General features: G+C 43.9%; 1 pseudogene; it reads left to right on the top strand.

Moving 5' to 3' along the window:
- LOC110307726 lies at positions 1-591 on the top strand (annotated as a pseudogene).
- Positions 592-6,136: the final 5,545 nt, after the last annotated feature.

The raw sequence follows: 6,136 nt of genomic DNA on the forward strand, positions 1-6,136 counted from the left end.
TATACCTTCATGTGGGCTCCCTTGCCAAAAGACCAAAACAAGGATTCAGCCACACAGCAGGAAATCCAATTCAAAGCTTATTACCTTCCCAAGGATGTGGAGTGCTACCAGTTCTGCTATGTGGATGAAGATGGTTTGGTCCGGGGAACAAGTGACCCTTTCCAGTTCTGTCCAGACCCTGACGAGGACATAATGGTTGTTATCAATAAGGAAAAGATAGAAGAAATGGAACAGCTCAGTGAGGAGCTTTAACAAGAAAACCAGGAGCTGAAAGACAAGTACGCTGACCTCCATGAGCAGCTACAGAGGAAGCAGGTGGCACTGGAAGCAACACAGAGGATCAATAAGACCTTAGAACAGGAAGTGGAAGAGAATGACTCCTGGGAGAAAGAGAAGGCCTCCTGGGAGGAAGAGAAGGCCTCCTGGGAGGAAGAGAAGGCCTCTTGGGAGACTGAGCTGCTCCGGCTGAAAGAATGCAACCAGAAGATGATCTTGGAAAAGAAGGCCTTGGGGATCAGAGTAGAAGAGCTTCAGGATGAGAACAAGGCGCTGCAGAGCTTCCTGGATAACAAAGAATTCTCTTCACCTTAAGGAGCTGCTGAGCCGGAAGTCTCGTCAGCTCAAGTTGCTGCTGAGCCTGAAGTCCTGTGGCCCCAAGGAGCTGCTAAGCCCGAGAGCCTGCCACGCAGAGCTGTTAGCCCAAGCTTAGTCTTTTATAAACACAAATCTTGTGATATGGAAAGAAGTCTTAATGACAGGATCCCACCGGACTGGGAACAGCAGGAGCCTCAAGATTTGTATTGTCCATTTTGTATAAAGACCATCCCAGCAACCAAGAAATGGATCTCCAAGAACAAGGTTCCTGTCCTTGTCATTGCCTAAGCATTCCAGCCTGCAAGTCTGTGCTGGGCCAGATTCCTACTGGAGCGTGGTTCCTACCAGAGAAGGCTGCCTAGCCAGAAATCATTGGGGCTCACACAACTGCTGCTTGCAAAGCTGTCTGTAAGATGAAATTGAACGCAGGAGCTGCCACCTCGTCACAACCAGACTCTCAGCCTGTCATCCCCAGTGCCCAGGATGAAGGTACCTGTTGAGTCACAGCAGCTGGCTGACACTAAGTCACTGTCTTCTGAGATGCCTACCTCATTCAGTCAGGCCTTGGGTGCATTTGTGTTTGGGCCTCAATCCTAACCTTGAGGGAAGCAAGCAAGAACATGAAGTGATGAATTTCTTTATCTTCCTTGGCCCTTGCTACAGTCCTTCCAAACTACAGAAAATCTCAGATCTGCTTGCTGTGATCAAAGATGTATGCCGATCACATACATCTTTTTTTCCTTTTCTTAGGAAAAATGGGGGTGGGCAGAGGAAACAAGGCTTCCTTCTATCTAGAACACTTTCTGTTCCTTTCTATACATATAGCATGGATTATGTCATATATGGATGGAGATGTTGTAGTCTTACTCTGGCTCCTCTGGAATTCACTGTGTAGCCCAGGCTGGTCTGGAACTAGGCAATCTTGCTGAGTCACCTTCCAAAGTGCTGAGACTGGTCCTGAGCCACTGCTGTAGTCTGTAGGCCTCTTAGTTGCTAATTAAGGAATTGTTAGGGGCTGGGGAGATGATGGCTCAGCGGGGCGGGTGAGAGTACTGACTGTTCTTCTGACTGTTCAAATCCCAGCAACCACATGGTGGCTCACAACCATCTGTAACAAGATCTGACTCCCTCTTCTACAGTGTACTTACATATAATAAATAAACAAATAATAAAGTAAAAAAAAGGAAATAATTTATTTGTACCCTCTAGGTCAAATGCCCAACAGTCTCCCACAAAACTTGATTTTCAAGTGTCCCAACCGGAAGACATGGACATTTGTGGACAGGGTGTGTGACACCAGGAACGATTGTGGTGACTGCTCAGATGAATCAGGTGACGATGAAAGTTACACAGTGGATCTTTTTCCTGGGTTCTGGGAGTGGCTTCTCTTACACTTCAATTATGGAAATTGGCTCTGACTGAGAAACCTTCTAAAGATAATTACATCCACAGCTAAGAAAGTCCATCACTCCCTGGGCCGCAGTAGCTTTGAGGTAGAGAGCTGGTTTAGGCAAGCTCAGGGTCTTGGCTTCCAGCACTATCCTAGCCCCATCTCCAAAAATAATAAGTAAATAAACAGTCAGACAGACAGACAGGAGGGAGAAAGGGAGAGAAGAAAGGACAGAAGGAAGAGGAAATGGAGGGAAGGAGCAGTATTTAATTAGTATTTCATTGTATCTATTTAAAGAAGAGCTCTCCCTCTGTAAGATACAAACATGAAAATGTTCTCAGTGGGAAGCCCTTGTCTACTATCAACTTTGATTTGTGTTTTCTTTGGCAATTCTGAAAGACTCACAAAAGGCTTATTGGATGCTTGTCTCTCAGAAAATTAGTTACCAACCTTGTCTTCCCCTCCTCAGTGCCATCCTTGTCCCCCACTGTGTTCCCACAATGGCTTAACCCAGAGCTGCACCCATACCCATCTACAGGCAGGCAAGCCACGGCCAGTGGACACAATTCCCGTGCATTATGGCTCCAAGCGGTACATCTGAAAGCAAGCTTCATCAGGAAGACAGTGAAGGGACATCAGCTTTGCCAGTTGTGGAGGGTAGAATGGAAATGCATGGAAATGATAGTTAAGGAGAAGTCTGCCTCTGTAACAAAGGGATGGAAATGCAGAGAGCTTTTGCTCCTGGCTAGTTGCCAATTAGCAAAGATCTGGTTCCGGTGCTGACTGATGGCTGGAACTCAAGGGGACCTTTCCCTGTTTATGCAGATTGTCAATCTGTTTAGCTAGGGCTGATGGGGAGAGGCAATATTGTCTCTGGCTTTTCAAACCATGTCTGGAATCTTCAATAATCAACTGCAGTTTTCCCATGAGATGGTTTCACTAATATATTTTTTTTAAACCTGAAGGGCCAGTTCTTGTCCAATAGCATTTTTTTTCCAGCTGACATTTTAAGTTATGCTTTTAAAAATAAATACAACTGTCTAGTTTCACAGTGCCCAGAGTGCTCCGGCTGGAGATGTGAGACCGTTTTCTTCTCGGACTGTGCTTGCATTCCCAGAAGTCGCTGCAGAAACGGCATCCAAGACTGTGCTGACTGGAGTGATGAAAACCTGTGCGACTAGACTCAGAACTGTGGGTTTGGAAGGGCTGAGAAATGTCTTTGCCTTAAGACTTCTCTCAAAGTGATGGCCTGTCTATCTGCTTGTTTTCCACCCTGGAATGTAGGCTAGGGAAGGGTTAAAGAACCTGTGCCCCAGTTAACAAAGCAAACAGGCAGAAATCAGATGCAACTTCAGGTCCCTGGTCTAGACCTGTTTCCGAAGAGCCACTGTTCTGTGGGAAGCATACACGTGTACTCATTTCAACCAATATCAAGAGCAGTCACCCTAAGCTTCAGACAGAGATGTCTAGCTCACTAGTGTAGCCCTGGTTCAGATCTAGTGGGAAATTAAGTTTTAAAACACATATTGTTTTAGAAAGTATGTAAGATATTAGATTTTATTATGGCTTTTTTTTTTTTTTTTTTTGGAGACAGGGTTTCTCTGTGTAGCCTTGGCTGTCCTGGAACTCACTGTAGACCAGGCTGGCCTCGAACTCAGAAATCTGCCTGCCTCTGCCTCCCAAGTGCTGGGACTAAAGGTGTGTGCCACCAGGCCCGGCTTATGGCTTTTTTTTAAACCACTTTAATTTTATTATGGCTTTTTTTTCTTGGCTGCTTTTCTAGTCTTTCAGGCTTTATGCTTATACTCATTTCCATATCCGGGTATGTATTTCAAAGTAGGATCTGTATGTTAGTGAGAACATACAATTTTTGTCTGAGTTTGGGTCACCTATTTATGGTATTTAGTTCCACTCATTTTCCTGGAGTTTTCTTTACAGTTGAATAAAATTCCATTGTGTATGTATACCACATTAGCCATGTGTTGATGAACATCTAGTTGGTTGTTTTCCTGCTATTGTGAACACTATAGTAATGGACCTGGTTGTACGAGTATCTTGGTGGTCGGATACGGAGTCCTGAGTATACATGGTCAGGAATAGTGAAGTTGAGTCATATGGTTGTTACATTTTTTGGGAAGCACCCTGATTTCCGTAACAGCTGTCAATTGTTTACACTCCCACCAACTGTATAGTCTGCTCCTTTAACCTGCTAGAGCCTAAAATTCCTCCCAGTAGGTAGTGGCCTGGTTTGACTCTTATTCTACTACAGAAGTGGCGGAGACTCAGACAAGTAAATTCACCTCTCCCAGATTTTCTACATCTGTTCGTAGCTCTCCTTTAGGATTTTAATAATTGAACAAATGATCATGCTATCACTCACCATTAGTAGCTACAGAAATTACGTACCTAGGGGAATGTGAGGGCAGTCCTTCCACAACCTCACAGCCATTCCACAGTTGACAGTGATCTTCTCTGGCTGATGTAATCTGCGGTAATTATGTGTATCACCTCCCAGCCTAAGTTTGAGAAGCCAGCTGGTGACATGCCACCTTTCCTGTCACAAGACTGGCAAGGTTCTAATTAAATACTGCTCCTGTAACAAAACAGACCAGAAGCAACCCAGGCATCAAATTTGATGAGCCTTCATAGCAAAACCCTTCCCTGAAAACGGGGTATCAGGAAGGGAAATATTTCCTTATCAATCCATAGCTAACAACACAGTATCACTTAATGAACCTACAATTAAGAATACTCGCAAAGGGGCTGGAGAGATGGCTCAGTGGTTTAGAGCACTGACTGCTCTTCAGGAGTCCTGAGTTCAATTCCCAGCAACCACATGGCCACTCACAACCATCTGTAATGGGATCTGATGCTCTCTTCTGGTGTGTCTGAAGACAGCTACAGTGTACACACATACATAAAATAATAAAATACTTGCAGAGATTAGGGACAAAACAGGGTTAACCTCCATAGTGGGACAGACCTGGTTGGAAACCCTTCTTATATACTTAGACCAGTCAGCAGTCACCTCTACAAACCACTTACAAAGCACAGCAATAGTACCAGAAACACAAACTCTACTAACAGTGCTCCAGCTTAGCCATTCCAGTTGCTTAAGTTCTAGAAATGAATTTTCCCAGGCAACAGATTTATCTTATTTCCTGTGCCAGAATCAGGGAGTGCCCCATTATCAGGCAAGCTGTGATGCAATGTGTTTACAATCAATCGACCCACAAGTGTCTGGAAGCCACTTGGGGTTTTTAAGACCCAGGATCCTTGTTACATTACACCTTGAGGGGTGACAGGATGTGACTGCACCTTCTTTCCAAATTTTTGGCAATTAACTCTGCACAGTAACTCTGCGATGTAGCTGTATAGCAACTTAAAAGATGAGCTGCAAACTATGGTATACATTTTAAAATCTTCTCTTAAGAGTAAAGGCAATTCTAGCTCTACTCTCGGCACTAGATTAGAGTAGAGCTTGGTAATTCATTAGTCACAGAAACTTTCTAGAAGTGAGGAACTGGTCAATATTCTGACTATTGTGGAACTTACACAGTGCATGTTAACATGGAGTCTTGGAAATTAGTAATTCAGAGTATCAGGTTATAGATACAAAATGGAGATAACTTGTTCATACCTCATAAAACTTACAATGAAATGCTTGGGGGAGGTATGGGGGACTTTTGGGATAGCATTGGAAATGTAATTGAGGAAAATATGTAATAAATATTAAAAATTAAAACAACAAAAAAAAGAAATTCTGATGCATAAAAAAAAAAAATGCTTAAACTTTTTTTTTTGGTTTTTCGAGACAAGGTTTCTCTGTGTAGCCCTGGTTATTCTGGAACTCACTCTATAGATAAGGCTGGCTTCGAACTCAGAAATTCACCTGCCTCTTCCTCCCAAGTGCTGGGATTAAAGGCATGCACCACCACGCCCGGCGAAACTAGAGTTCAATTTGAGGGATCCAATGCCCTCTTACTGACACCTTTAGGTGCCAGGCATACATACATATGATGTATACATACATATAATCTCTTAAAAAAGAGATAGGGCTGGTGAGATGGCTCAGTGGGTAAGAGCACCCGACTGCTCTTCCAAAGGTCCAGAGTTCAAATCCCAGCAACCACATGGTGGCTCACAACCATC

This window comes from Mus caroli, chromosome 13, assembly GCF_900094665.2.
Source record: "Mus caroli chromosome 13, CAROLI_EIJ_v1.1, whole genome shotgun sequence".
NCBI lineage: Eukaryota > Metazoa > Chordata > Mammalia > Rodentia > Muridae > Mus > Mus caroli.